Genomic DNA, 16842 nt, shown 5'->3' on the forward strand with positions numbered 1-16842 from the left:
AGGTAAATGACCAGTCCCTTAAACGAAGCCACCAAAATAATAGACACTGTCTCACTTCACAGCTTACCCTCTCACCCAAGTATGACCCGCATGTGAAAAAAATCACGATTGGAACAACTAAAACTCCAAAATTCCTCAAGACATGACCATAAAAACCATGGCCGTTTCCGTAACCAACCACGACACAAGATAATTCCTTCTCAAATAAAACCTACCCGTAGAGGCAAATCAGTCCCCAGAGTATTTCAAAGCATAAACTATAGTGCAAGCATACCCATCATACTTACCATTCAGACTAAAACTTTGACACAAGTAACTTACGCAGAGGATGGGGAACCCAGTCCAGGATTATAGGCCAATTTCAAATGCTCGTGTATCTAATCCAAGAACTCTTACGGTCTCCATACGCCATCAGCAAACCCTCCATGACCTTGGATTCTGCTAGGTTTCTTGCAAAAGTCCTACAGTAGATCACCACCTATTTCTTCCTCTAGAATCATGTCCTCATTTGATCAATGACTTTTGTTCTCCTGGCCATCCTTCAATCGCACCACTGTCCAGTATCATTTGCAGATAATCACCCCAATAATCTTTGAAAAATGTAACCATGATTTCGAAGTAAATTTGTTCCTTTTATGAAAATTTGAGAATGATTCCAAATTGAGGTTATCATTCTCATTTTGGTGAGTGAAAAGGAGTTTTAAAAAATATGGCTCTGATTCCAAACTAGATTGTGTTATTCATATTGTATAGTGCAAGTAAGTTTTACAAAATATGATCATAAATTCAAATTAGAGTTGTGTTATTCACATTTATTGGAACAAGTGAGATAAAAAAAATATATTGATATTGATCAGTGTAAATAGATATAGGATATTATGTGATAATGATTTTATTTTTTTGAGCGCAAGTTTATGTGAATCCTGATTTATAAAAAAAAAAATCGAATGAATTACATAGATATTTTTATGGTAGAAGGGTTTTGAACCACTTGGTTTATTATGAAGAATATGGATGATCCTGTAATAGAGATACGATTTAGATAAAATAAATAAATAATATTATATTCAGATAAAATATTAAAAAATCAATAAAAAATTAAATTAAAAAAAATTATTAAAGAATGGTTAAAGATAACCAGAAAAAAGACTAAAAATAATAATTTTATTGTCGATCAAATTTTTTTTTCCGAGGAAAAAAGCGAACTTTTTTATAAGTAATAAAAAAGTTACAAGCATATGAGTTAACATTCCAAAAACGGCTGTGATATTGAGACCTACATCAGTCCCAAAGAGAGAAACATCTTCTCTGTGTATCACCAGCCGGCATATAAACCAAAAAACATTTTTTACCTACAACCAGCGCAGGATCTTTACCTATCCCAAACAGCTTAGTCATAATAGAGAACTGTCCATATCCAAAAAACGTGGGTCTCCTTTCAGAGGAAAACAACCCACAGGAAACCACCAAGATCTCCATATGTTCTTGTCCAAAATAGAACATAACAGAAAAAAACACCAAAGATTACATAAGCTTCCGATTTCAGATAAGGAAAGACTGTCAAAAGAAAACTAAACACAGCTGATATTGAAAATTAAGAGTATGGTGGGAGATCCGACACACGGATCTGATCCTGGATCTGTTCAGTTATTCTCCACGAGTCCACAGCTTGCTGCAGACCTTCTTTAGAAAGCCTATCTGCTGCTTCATTTCGGTCCCTGTAAATATGATCAATAGAGAACACATTAAAATAGAGCTTTAAATTTTGGATTTCTTCAAAGAGCGGCCTCAGCAAATAATTCTGACATCTATGTTTTCCATTGACCCAGTTAATTACATTCAATGAATCCCCAAAGATCTGAACTGTGAAGATATTCCTATGTATAAGCCAACATAAAAGGAGTTTTAAGGCAGACAGTTCGGCGAAATTGTTTGATCCGGTCCCAAGGCCCACTGAGGCTTTTAAAGAATGAGAAGTGCTTAAATGGATGATAATCCTAGCTCCAGTTTTGTTATTCTGAGCTGCCCCATCGAAATAGGCCCATGGAATCCCATCTCTGATCTATTCTTCCCTACTATGAGATGTTGTCCGAGTTTCTTCAGGCTCCGGAATACTAGACAGTATGGCTGAGCTTTGGATAGCAATTACTTCTGTTGGAGTGGATTTATCTCTGAAGATGCTTCTATTTCTTGCCATCCATATACCCTAGCATATAATGGGGGGAAGGTTCCTCAAATTCCTCTCTAAATAATGATTCCACCAGTATTCCCATGCTATTGAAAGTATTGTCGATCAAATTAAGAAACATAAATATATAAAATTATATATGTGTGTGTGTGAGAATAAATAAATAAAAGTTGCAAAAAAATATCAAATTTGAAATAGAAGCAGGAACAAATGTATCATAATCCTAAGGAGTAGAGAGGAAATATGTAAGATATGAATCCAATCAAATATATTTTTATTTACTTAATAAAATAAAAAAAATTATAAAATTTAGCAATATATTAAAAAATTATTAAATGAAATGAATTAATTAAATCTATTTTTTTTAATTATAAAGAAAAATGCTAAGAATAACAAGAAAAGAGAAATTGTAATTAAAGAGAAGAAAAGGAACTTATTAAGGAAAGAAAGGAGGGTGAAAAACAAGCGAAGATACCTAGGAATAAAGGGATGAGATCCAAAAACTACTAATTTTTCACACATCGTCCTTATTTAGCGTATTAGATCTCTTCTTAATTTTGATGGCCTAAACTTTCGTTGATGGAAATGATCAATCTTGGCAATGACTTGGGACTTCTCTATACAAATATGGTGTTTTGTCTTCTCAACATGCTCAATCATAGTTGAGCAGTGAGTCGTACAATGTTTTATATCAACTGTGTGCTCATGAATCCTTTTGATTTATGAAGCGGCTAGTTTCTCTAATGTAGGGGATCCCACAGGAACATAAGAATATATAAACACTTTTCATGTTTTTAGGATCCACCGGGTCTTCGATGCATCTTAGGGAGCTATGAATGGTGTTCAGAGGTCTAAAGGTGGAAGAGACCTTAAGCTTCTTAAGAATCTGTGCAATCTTATCAGTCGTACCCTGCATAAAGGGAAGTTGAACACTGAAAACAAATTCTCCAGGCTCTTTCCTTATCTTCAGACCTTCACTCGCCTTTAAAAAGGATATGATACCTTGGTGTTTATTATGGTCATTCTTTTCAAACACTTTAAGAAGATAGGGTTTTTCATTCTCTAGATGACTCTCATCTGAAACCCTTAAAAGCATGAATAGCCAATGTGTTGAGAACTCCCAGCTTTTGGGTTGGATAATGATGGGAATTGGCATGAATATATTGCTTTCTGTGAATTTTCTTATGAAAGATATGGTGAGAAAAAGAACCATCATCTTTAAAAAAAAAAAATGTCAAAAAAACAAGGTACCATTGACTTTCATAAAATAGTTAACCTTAATTTTGCATTAATCTAATTAAATATTTATTAAGTATAATTTTTAATACAAAAAATAATAATTTTTAATACAAAAAAATAAAGTTTTGAATAATTATGCTTTAATAAGATCAAAATTAAAATATATAATACACTTTTAACCTTAAAAAAAGATAAAAATAACTTACGAATTAGAATTAGATTTTTTTATATTTTTATGACTATTATAAAAATTTAAAATATAACAAAATTTATTTGTTTTATATTTAAAAAGTTTACGGAAATTCATTTTCATTGATACTTTCATAAGTTAAAAATTTATAAGACTTAGTATGCTTTTATATATAAAAAAGAGAGTATAATTTGAAAATATTGAGTAATGTCCATATTGAGAGATAATATAGTAATAATGTCAAATAGAATACTCAAAAAAAAAAAGTGTTAAGAAAATAGAAGAAAAAATGTATGTGTTATTTTAATTAAGGATTTATTAAAAGTCTATAAGGATTACAAAATTTTGATATGTAAACATACTTGAAAAAAAGTATGTAACTTAAAAAATTTAATCTATTTTGATATGTAAATATTCTTAAGTGTAAAACTTGGAAACAAATTTATATTTCAAAAATTTAATCCATTCTATATATATATATTACATTTTTTAATACATCAATAGATATAATACCTTAAAAGTCACTTTTATCACTTGGATTCTATTGACTACACAATTTAAATTTGCAATTCTAATAATTTTTTGCTACATTTTAAACAAAAGTGTTAAAATGTAAAATAGTAAGATTATTTGAGATATTTAAAAATGTTTTAACCATTAAATTTATTATGCTAATTACTTTATATAATACATACATGCATGCATAGTTGACAATGAAATGTTTTAATTAATATGTATATTGAAATATTTTATTTATGGACAACCTTATTTATATTAAAATGTTATATTTTATTTAAGTTATTAATATTATTTTTAAATACATATCAATATTTATGATTTAAATTAGACGTTTTAAATGTTATTTATCACTTTTATACTAATACCAAAATGAATTATATATCTTTCTTTTTAAAAAATAAGTAAATTATTTTATTTTAAATTTTTTTTCTTTTAGACATTGAAATATATATATTAGTTAATATGGATGTTCAAATAATATATTTAAGTTTTTTAAATATTTATAAAGAAAATATAAAAATAGTTATTTGATATAAAATTATATTAATAGATATTGAAATATTTGATTTATGGTATTAAGAATAAAAGTAAAATATTTTTATCACATTTTTTATATTAAATTGTGACAATAAATTAAAAGAAAAAAGGAAATTAAGATTATTAATATTTTATAATACTTCTAATTAAAATTAACCAAAAATTTATATTTATACTTATAAATTTAATTAAAACTAACCCTATATTAATATTTATTTTTATTTTTATTATAACTAATAATATTTTTTATTTACAGTGTATTTTATTTTTATTTTGAAAACACGTGTATCAATTCCAGAGACAAATGAAATCACCCATCACTATTATTATTAGTTTTTAAAATTATATTTTATTAGGTACTTGTGAGTCTTTATTTTCCATGGTTTTCTTTAGTAGCACTTCCTATGTTTTATGTATCCCTAGAATAAGAAATCATCCTCTAGCGTGCGATGGAGATATTTATAATGTTTTTAAAGCAATCTTTTGAGGAAACTTGGAATCTTGGTTGAGAAACACTGATATCTATGTATCCCTAGAATGAGAAATTCTCCTATATCATATGATGCAGACATTTATAATGTTTTTGTGACTTTAGATTATATTGTTTTTTAATCATAGTTACCAATTACACTTATTGGAGAAAAGAGTACGGAAATTTGAGAGTTCTATTCGTATATTGAATAATTCGACAAATAGCGATGCGTGAATAAACGAAAATTCATGGTTTATAGTTTATGATACTTATTTGTACGCTGGGAAAGGTGTAGTGATTTCTAAATACAAAATACATGTAGATGGTTATGGGTTGGTAAGTAAAATGGAAATTAATAGTTAGTGAAGAAATTTTTTTAGATTTTAATTTCAATATGGTTTTTAATGGTTTAAAAGATGAGATAGTAAGTAAAGAAAAAAAAAATTGAATATAAGTAATTATTTATGATGATGATGATGATGGTTAACGTTCATTAAGATCAAATTTTGGTTTATTGGACCTAAAGAAATGAATTATTTAGTTTGATTTAAGATTTTATTCCTCTGAAAGTTTGGAGAGAAGCGTCTTGAGCTCACTATAATTTTGACATCGTAAAAGGCTAGAAAGGTTAGTATTGCAACAAAGATTATGAAACTGAGATCTATTGTGGTTGTAGGTCGGGCACTCTAAGAGGAAGTGATTTTCATCATCGATGTTCATATTCTTACAAAGATGGCAGATCCTTTCCATCCATGGTGTTTTAGGAACTGCCCAACTACCTGTTTCACTATGGAGCTCATGAGAGTTCATTCTGATCTTGGCTATATTAATTTTCTTCTTTGAGCTAGTTAAAATAGAGATATACTTTTGATCTTCTAGGGTGGGGTTGATGACCTCCTTATAATATCTTGATTTTCTTTTAGCTGCTAAATCTTTCTCACACCACATTTTTTCTTTGAACTTAGAAGTAACAATATTTTTAATGTTATTAATGTTTTGCAATGCAACGTTCTCGTCAATCTCCCAATGGTTTAACCAAGCCCTAGTGTCTTTATAACAACCTCGTTTGAGCCTTAGGTGGTTTTGGCTGGAATTTAAAGCTAGCTTAGGAAGTCTATGGTCTCCTATGTTATTGAGTTTGTGTTTGTACAACAGAAGCCTAGTCATAGCTAGGCTCTCGATAGGGGAAAGACCCACTTCTATAAGGAGAATAGGATAGGGTGTATTGCTTTTAATTTTGAGGTTATACATTATAAAACACTTCTGGATTTGCTCAATCTTTCTCCAGGATTCTCTAGAGATGCCGCAACCCCAAACCTCACATCCATATAAGATAACAGGAGTGAATAAAGTTTCAAAGAGGAACTTCTTTCTATCCCATATTATGAGTTTTGTCATTTTACAATTCTTTTCAAGACCAAAATAAGCTTTCCACCCTCCATTAATCCTTTTCTCAATGTTATAGTTCCATTTGAGCTTGTGATGAATATCGATTCCTAGATACTTGTAAGAAGACACTTCCTCCAAGTTATTATTGTCATACATAAAATTAGTGTAAGTGTCATTTTTGGATTGGATAATCATAACTTTTGTTTTGTTAGTGTTGACAGTCATACCCATGGTAGAGCAGAAATCCTTAAGAAGCCTAAGTTGCTTATCAAGATCAAAAGGGCACCTTGTGAGAAGAAAAATATCGTCAGCATAGAGAAGAAGGATGATGACTATCCCATCTAAGATCGTGCCAACACAGCCTGCTTCCTCTAAACAACCTTCTATATAAAAATATATTTATGTTAAGAATTTTTTTTATATATTTATTTTAAGAGAAATTTTATAAAAATAAATTTTGAATATTTAATTTTTAAATATGTATTAACTAGAAAAAGATTTTAAATCAAAACTGAAACTAAAGAAGGATATAATTTTGAGTTTTGAATATTTAATTTTTAAATATATGTTAATTATAAAAGGATTTTTTTACTGAGGATGTAGTTTTGAATATTTAAGTTTTAATTATATATTTAATTACTAAAGGATTTTAGATAAGATTTGAACACGGAGGATTTAGTTTTAGAGTTTTGAAAAAAACAAGTATTTTGAAAGTGTGATTGTGGTTTTGGTTAGTAAATTGTAGTTTTAAAATTGTTTATATTGATTACCAAGATTTCTCACTAGGCTAGCAAATAGATTACGTCTCACATTCATAACTATGAGAGTAGTTTAATGAGGCAATAGTTTTTCCTTGAAAATAGAGGAAATTCTAGCAATATTTTGATTAAAACTAGGTAAAAATTTTAAGAAATTTAGATTACAATTGTCAAACTTAAAAAAATTTGGTGCCTTACGAGTTTTTTTAATAGTGTTGAATACATTTTCACTGTAAAAAACAATTTAAACACTTCTATAGTTAAATTTTAAAAATGGTTAAATTCCAAAAAAAATGACTTTCTAAGAAAAATTGTAATCCACATAAAAATGTCCATAAATATGTATTTTTCATTTATTTATATCAATATATTTTCCCTTATTATAAGTAATATATTAGTTATTCCCTTAATTACAAATTCCAATAGTAGATTGAAAATGAAATATGTTCACATATAAATCATGTATTTAAACCATATTTAAAGTAAAAAAATTCAAAACATGATTAAAAGTTTAATGTGCCACTTGATATTAACCACATATAAAGATTAATAAAAACTAGATTCACCAGCGTTAAAATCTGGATTAGATTGATAATGACCGGATTAGGGTGTATTTAATTATTTAACGTCTTTGTGGTATGTTTTTCACATTCCTTCGTGATATGGTTAAAGAAACTTTTAACTCCATCACTGGTACGTGGTGGGTTTCAACAATATTATATAAATTCTAACTCTATTAGGTTTTAATAATATTAAATTTGATTATTTTAATTTTATGATAAAATTAAATTTTCTAATTTAGTTACCGAAGAATCCACAGTAAAAACCATTTTTTTGTTAACGTTTCAAATCCCAACTGGGATCCATTATCAGGACTTCAAGAATGCTTGATAGAAGAAGAGCTCAATTGAGGGATTAAATAGTAATGAGGAGATTAAGTTTTGGGTTGAGATGAATGTCGACCCTATTTCAATAATATTATTAATTTTTGATTAATTAATGATGAGTAAATTAATTAATTTTTAATTTTATATAAATTATTATTATTATTTTATTACTTATTATGTTTAATTATTATTCTAATTAAGTTTACTAACTAATTTTTATTTTTATTTTTAATATAATATAATATAATATAATAGCCTTTATTCTAAATATTTAGTGATTATTAAATTAATAATACATAAAAGAATTTGAATTTAATATATGTTAGTATAATATAATATTATTAGTTATAAAAATATGTCAAATCTATATATTAATAAATAATATATATTGGTATAAAATTAAATTTATTATTCTTATATTATAATAATATAATATTAAAATTCAATATTAGTGAATATTTTATATTATAATAATATTATTTTAATTTTATATTAATATTAATTTTTCATATATTTATTTTATAAATTAATTTTATAATAGTTTTATTTTTAGGTTAGTTTTAATTTTTATATTTTTTTGTTTGTGAAATTGCCTCTAATCCTCCAGATTTGTTAGACTTACCTTATGGTTTGAGGAGTTATGACCTAAGGGCATTTAATTCGTTGAAGTCTCTCGGGGATCGCACTCGACCTGGGCCACAGTAGCCTTAACCTGACTAGATCATTTAGCATGACTCCTTCCCCTATCAGAGGCCATAACCACAGCCCGTGAGGTTTGATCCTCGGTCACTCTACTAAGGATATCCATTCTCAACCAATGATGCTAGTGAGACTTGATAGCTTTATTTTTTATATTGAAATAATGTTTCATTATATTATTATTTGTGTTATTAATAATATAATAATATCTAACATTAAATATTATTAATATGAATATAACTTACAATAAAATAAATTTATAAATGAACTATAAGTTTGGTGTATTATAAGTAAGTTTTATAAGAATTTTAATGTATATACTAAAGTAATGGTTAATGACATTATTATTAATAATATTATGACGTTCTTCTGCAGCCAACATGAGTTGGGTCTGCGGCCAGCGTGAGTTCTCCTCTCCAGATACGTTGGTTCTGTGGCCAAGGTGAGTTGGATCTGCGGCCAGTGTGAATTCTTATGCGGCTAGTGTGAAGTTCTTCTGCAGCCAGTGTGAGAGGGTTTCTTCTTCTGCGGCATTTTGGCAGGATCTTCGGCCAATGGATTGCATATTCTAGATACGTTGGTTCGAATTCATGCAACTTTCGGCAATCGCGGGCAACGGAACCGTCGCAGGACTTGAAATAGCGGTGATCTTAAAATATTACAAATCTGAGACACAGATTTGAACATCCTGTGTGGCTCCCTTTTGTAAAATTCTTCAGAAACATCTTTATACTTAGCAGGAGAGAATTCTCCAGATGGCTCCTAGCTTTGTGAAAATAGTTGTTGGCTCAGATCCGTCCGCCTCTAGGGGGAAAGCTCCTACCCATATCGTCAGTGAAGCCCCAGCTCCCACTGTCCAGGTGGACCAGGCCTCACTCGATGAGGCTTTGAAGTTTTCTGAAAGTGCCCTAATTTGTTGATTCAATGGATTTTGGCCATGGTTGACAGCTCTCCACAATTGGATCTTGGAGGTATGGAAGCCTATCATTTCTGATGCAATTAATATATACCCCTGTGCTAGGGGTTTCTTTATAGTAGATTTTGAAAACCCTAAAAGCAGACAATGTATTCTAGATTCCGACCCTTGGTTTTAGGAAAACTCAGGCCTATTCATGAAGCCATGGAACCCATCATTCGATCCCTCAACGACAGTCATAACCTCAGCACCAGTTTGGGTGAGATTTCCAAACCTACCCTTGCATCTTTGAAATTCCTCCTCGCTAAAAGCCATTGGAAATGCGATTGGGAAATTTTACTGCAGGTGCCCAGAAACAGAGGAATATGTTAGAACCACCTATGCACGCATCTGTGTGGAAATGGACTTCAGCGCTGGAATCCCAGCTGAAATACACCTAACAAGTAAAGACTATGTGTGGAACTAGAAACTTGATTATGAAAGTGTCCTCTTCAGATGTCGATCCTGCTTTGAGATAGGTCGTCTAGCAAAAAATTGCCCGAAAGCCTCCCAGAAAAATTCTGCTAGAAAAAATCACCACAGATCTACATGGTGGGAAGGAGCACAAAAAGAACACTACACTGTCATCAAAGAAGAATACTCTCAAGAAAACTCTAAATCACAAGAAATCGGGCAAGGAAGAAACAACTCTCAAGAAAAGTAGGGGGAAAGCCCTGCCCAACAACAAAAAATTTAACTTGACAACAGTTATGAGGATTTGAATACCGCACAAAATAAATCTTCATTTAACAGCAAAACAGATCTCCTAGACCAAACTTCTTCTCCGACTATCTTCAAAAGGATGAACACAATAGATCGCGAAGCTAGGACACTAATGTCCCAAGAACCAGAAGAGATGAAGGAGATGCAAGATAAAGGAAGTTGGAAGACTGTAGAGAAAAAAAAGAAAGCTACAGCACCATTCTCGCCAAGAAAGACAAGGAGCCAGGCAATTAAAAACTAAGAAAATTATAGGTCCGATAAACCAATTTGGTCTTACTGGACGTTAACCACCACCATCATCATCATCATCAATATTAATTAATATTATTATTAACACTTACATAACATTAATAACAATTATATAACACTAGTATTAATTTTTATTAAAAAATTCCTTTAAAAAACATTAATACAATTAATACTAAAATTATAAAAAAAAATTCAAAATAAGTCACATTGAAAATTTTGGTGAACCAACAAGTGTGGTTCATCTTCACAACACGATGAACAAACAGATCTAGGAAGAAGGTTAAATAGGGAGACAAGTCAACCTAACAGCTAGAAAAAAACGGCTATATTTGACCAGGGGAGAAGAGGGAAAAGTTTAATATTATTAAATTAAATTTAGTTATATTATTAATTGTTTTTTTAAACAATATAAATAGATAATAATTTTTTTTTTAATATTAATAAATTTATAAAAAGGTTATTCTTGGAATTATTTATATTTATCTTAATTAATATATTATCTTATTATCTCAATGGCTATAATATTTATTTAAATTTATAAATCGAATATTATTATTAATTTATTACTCTTCCTCTTTTTTTATATACTAGTTAAATATTAATATTCATATTACTAATAATAGATGTCGAATTTTTATATTGCTCGATACTCATATTAAAAATAATACTAATATTACTAATATTCATAATATTATTAATACTAATATTAATAGGTATTATTACTAGTATTATTATTACTAATATTAGAAATATCAGTATTAATAATATTCATATTAGTATTTAGTATTAATATTAATATTAATAGTATTATTAATATGACCAAATCATAGGCTTATTAAACTAGTATTTACCATCAATATTAATATTAATAGTATTATTAATACTATAAAAAAAAAAAAGGTCTAGAGAGAGATGGAGCAAAACTAAGAAGAAAGGGCGGGAATCCAGCAACTACTAATTTCCCATCCGTCATCCCTATTAATATTATTGGAAGACCTCTCAATTTCAATGGCTTCCCTAAACTTACGATGATGAAAATGAGGGATCTTAGCGATAACCCTAGACTCCTCAATGCATATATGATGCTTAGTCTTCTCTGCATGCTCGGCCAAAGCTGAAGACTTGGTCCTCCCATGCTTGATATCAGTGGCGTGTTCCTTAATCCTTTGGTTAATAGAACAACCAGTTTCACCGATGTATGAGGTTCCACAGGAACACAGGATGATATAAACACCTTTCATATCCATAGGATTCACCTTGTCTTTGACAGACTTTAGGGAGCTTCTAATAGTGTCGAGGGGTCTAAAGGTTGAGGGAATATTATGCTTTTTCAGGATTCCCACAATCTTGTCGTCATCCCCTGGATGAAGGGGAGGTGGACTCCTGAACTACGATCAATGGGTTCTTTCTTAACCTTGGGACCCTTACTCACCTTGAGGAAAGCTTTGACACCCTACTACCTACTATAACCATTATGGACAAAAACCTTAAGGAGATGGGACTTTTCTTTAGAAAAGTGGTCGTTATCAGAAATTCTTAGAGCACGAGTGGTTAACGTGCTGTGAACACCTATCTTCTCAAAAGGGAAATGGTGGGAATTGGCATGAAGATACTGCTCAGTATGAGTCTTTTTCCGATACACCTCATGGGAGAAAGATCCATCATCTTTCCTAGAAATGAGGACATCAAGAAAAGGAAGGCAACCATCGACTTCATGCTCCATCGTAAACTTAATGGGATTAGACTGATTATTGAGATTCTAGAAAAAGAGATCTAATTTATCCGGGTCGTGTTGCCATATGGTGTAGGTGTCATCAACAAATCTTTTCCAAAGCTTAGGTTTAAATAAAGTTGAGGATAAAGCCTTGGATTCAAAATCTTCCATGAATAGGTTAGCAACAATAGGGGACAGGGGGGAACCCATGGCCACCCCACAGGTTTGTTCATAGAACACACCTTCAAAACAGAAAAAGTAGAGGTGAGGCAGATCTCAACCAATTTTGTTGTGTCAGGATCAGTAAGATGAAAGATGACATCCAGGGCTTCCTTAATGGGGATGCTAGTGTATAGGAAAACAACATCAAAACTGACAAGATTGTCACCAGGTTCAAAATTCATATCCTTTAACTCTCTGACAAAAGAAGAGGAGTCTTTGACAAAGGACTCTGTCCGCCCCACTAGGGGCTTCATCTTCATGGCTAAATACTTAGCTAAAAGGAAGGTTGGCCCACCAATAGTGTTGACAATGGGTTTAAGGGGCACCCGTTTATCGATTTTGGGAAGCCCATAGATCCTAGGAGTGATAACGCTACTTTCAATCAGCTTATGGCTAAAGGAGCCAATAGTGCTGCTGGATTTAATAGCAAGAGCGACCGTCTTAACCAAAGGATTAAGGAACATGCAGTTGATATCAAGCACGGGAGGACCAAGTCTTCGGCTCTAGATGAGCATGCAGAGAAGACCAAGCATCATATATGCATTGAGGAGGCTAGAGTTATCGCTAAGATCCCTCATTTTCATCACTGTAAGTTTAGGGAAGCCATTGAAATTGAGAGGTCTTCTAGTAATATTAATAGGGATGATGGATGGAAAATTAGTAGTTTCTGGATTCCCGCCCTCTCTTCTTAGTTTTTCTCCATCTCTCTCTAGACCTTTTTTTTATATAGTATTAATAATACTATTAATATTAATATTGATGGTAAATACTAGTTTAATAAGCCTATGATTTGGTCATATTAATAATACTATTAATATTAATACTAAATACTAATATGAATATTATTAATACTGATATTTCTAATATTAGTATTAATAATACCTATTAATATTAGTATTAATAATATTATGAATATTAGTATTATTAGTATTATTAATATTAATTTTAATATGAGTATCTAACAATATAAAAATTTGACATCTATTATTAGTAATATGAATATTAATATTATTAATGTTAGTATTTAATAATATTAAAATTTAACTAGTATAAAAAAAAAAAAAAAGAAGAAAGAAAGAAAGAGGAAGAATGATAAATTAATAATAATATTTGATTTATAAATTTAAATAAATATTATAGCCATTGAGATAATAAGATAATATATTAATTAAGATAAGTATAAATAATTCCAAGTATAACCTTTTTATAAATTTATTAATATTATTAAAAAAAATCTATTTATATTGTTTAAATAAACAATTAATAATATAACTAAATTTAATTTAATAATATTAAACTTTTCCCTCTTCTTCCCTAGTTAAATATAGTCATTTTTTTCTAGCTGTTAAGTTGACTTGTCTCCCTATTTAACCTTCTTCCTAGATCTGTTTCTTCATCGTGTCCTGAAGATGAACCACACTTGTTGGTTCGAAACGCGTCAACCAAAATCTTCAATGTGACTTATTCCGAAAAAAAAATTCTAATTATGATATGGATCACAGAAGCTTGAATTCGAATACAATTAATATTAATAACATTAATAATAATACTATCAGCAATTATAATAATGTTGCATTAATACTTTATTATATTAACAATATTACATTAATTATAACATAAATTTATTATTAATGTAAAAATATATTATTAATGTAATAATAATATTCAATGTAACAATTCATTTTTATATTCATATTAAAGTTATTAATAACATTATTAGTAATGCTCAAGAACCTTAATATCTATACATATCATTAATAATAATAATTATTATTATAATTATAATTACAACAATTTAATAATATTCACATTAATATTAAAAACATCTTGATTATAATATGTTTTCAATATAATTTTTAATGGTCTCCAACCTATCTAAATTGATACCATTTTTCAAGTGTAAATCATGGAAGCATATAGTGGATGGTCAATGTTAACCATAGTCAAATCATAGTTAACCAGCAAAAACCACCATTCCAATGGTAACCATATGCAAATTATAATTAATATGGCCTAGCATATTAAAAACGTATTCAATCTTTGGTCAGTTATAATCAATCATATTCAATTGTGGTTGTACATAGTCAAACCATGGTCAATCATTGTCAAACCATGTTCAATTATACTCAATCATGACCAACCATAGTTATACAATCATTAACCATAGTCATTATTAGTCAAAACATAGTCATTGATGTTTAAACATGGTGAAGATGGACAATTATAGTCAATCATGCTCAAACAGAGTCAAACAATTGGTAAACATAAATATGTTCACCCATGGTTAAAACATGTTCACCCATAGTCAATGTTTAATGAAAATGTTTAATAATATTAATATTAATATGGTTTAAAACACATTGCTTTGCTAACATAGTTGACTATGTTTGACAACCAACACTCAAACTTCGGTCAAACATAATCACCTATTATTATTATTGATTAATATTAATAGTCAGACATAGTCAACCACATTAATCAAACATTACCAAACAAAATCAACCTTTATAGTCAATGTTTAAATAGGTGACAATGATTAAACTTGGTCAACTCTATGTTTACCATATTTGGCAATAGTCAACCTTATTCACTCAGTCATCGTCCGTCAATGTAACTAAACCATATTCAATTATAATCAACCATGGTTGACCAAAGTCAAACATTATCAACCCTAGTAAACTAAGGTCATCCTTGGTTGATCACATAAAGATTTAAAAATGTTAAATAATAACAATATTAATATTAATAAAGTTAACTAATAATAATAACAATGATATTAATACTCTGACATCGAAATGGTACGGAAATCTATCAAAAATTAAAATGTGAAAAACATTATCACAATGTTACATTACATTACAATTTATCCAATATCACAATGCGATATTACAAAATGTGGTTAACCACATTTAATAATATGGTTGACTATGTTTGACAATCAATGCTCTTCAACTTTGGTCAAACATAATCACCTATTAATACTAATAATCAAACATGTTGTGACATCATAATAATATAAAACTCTTCCCAACATGGCAATGTGACGAGAATTATTAAATATGGTCAACCATGGTTATCCTTGGTTAGTCACAATCAACCATGATCAACCATTATCCATCCTAATGGTCAATCAGGATCTCTATAGTTAAAATGGTCGAACATCATCAACCAAGGTCTCTATGGTTGAATATGGTCAAGAATAATGGCCAATTAATATCTCTATGGTTAACCATGATCAACCAAGGTCAACCATGATCAATTATGGTCATCCATGATCAACCATGATTGAATATGGTCAATCCTGGTTGAATATGATCAACCATGGTCAACTATGAGCAACCATGGCTTAATATCATCGATCATGATCAACCATGGTCAACCATGATCAAGGTATTTGTTGTTGAATATTGTCAACCATGGTCATCCATGATCAACCATGGTCATCTTTGGTCAACAATAATCAACCTAGTACACTTCATACTCTATTGACTCCTAATAGCCAACCATGGTTAGAATGGTCCAATTCGGTAAATCAAGGTCTCTATGGTTAGACATGGTCAACCATAATGGCCATTCAAGATCTCTTTGGTTGATTATGGTCAATAATGGTCAACCCTCTTCAACCATATCAACCATTAATGTAACCATTTTTGTAACATTAATGTAACATTAGCATTAACATTAATGTAAGCTTGACCATGGTCAGCCTTGTCAACCTTGATCAACCTTGCCAAGCTTGATCAACCTCATCAACCATTGTTAACTATGGTCAATCAATCCACCCTACACATGTCAGTTGTAAATAACATAACCACATTTACTAATATGGTAAATATACGTCGATTGGTGAAATTTTCCACCTTTTATACACAAATCAACATGTGAAAATGATGTATATTGACATATATAAACCGCACTAGTAAATGTGGTTTTGCTAGCTACAACTGACGTTTGTGGGATGGATTCATTAGCAATGGTTGACCATAGTTAGAAATGGTTGATGAGGTTGATCAAGGTTCACAAGGTTGACCATGGTTAATCTTACATTAATGTTACAAAAATGGTTACATTAACGCTAAGATGGTTTATGGACTTGACCAT

Source organism: Pinus tabuliformis, chromosome 8, assembly GCF_031772625.1.
Source record: "Pinus tabuliformis cultivar Carrire ecotype Pingquan chromosome 8, CPIR1, whole genome shotgun sequence".
Lineage (NCBI taxonomy): Eukaryota > Viridiplantae > Streptophyta > Pinopsida > Pinales > Pinaceae > Pinus > Pinus tabuliformis.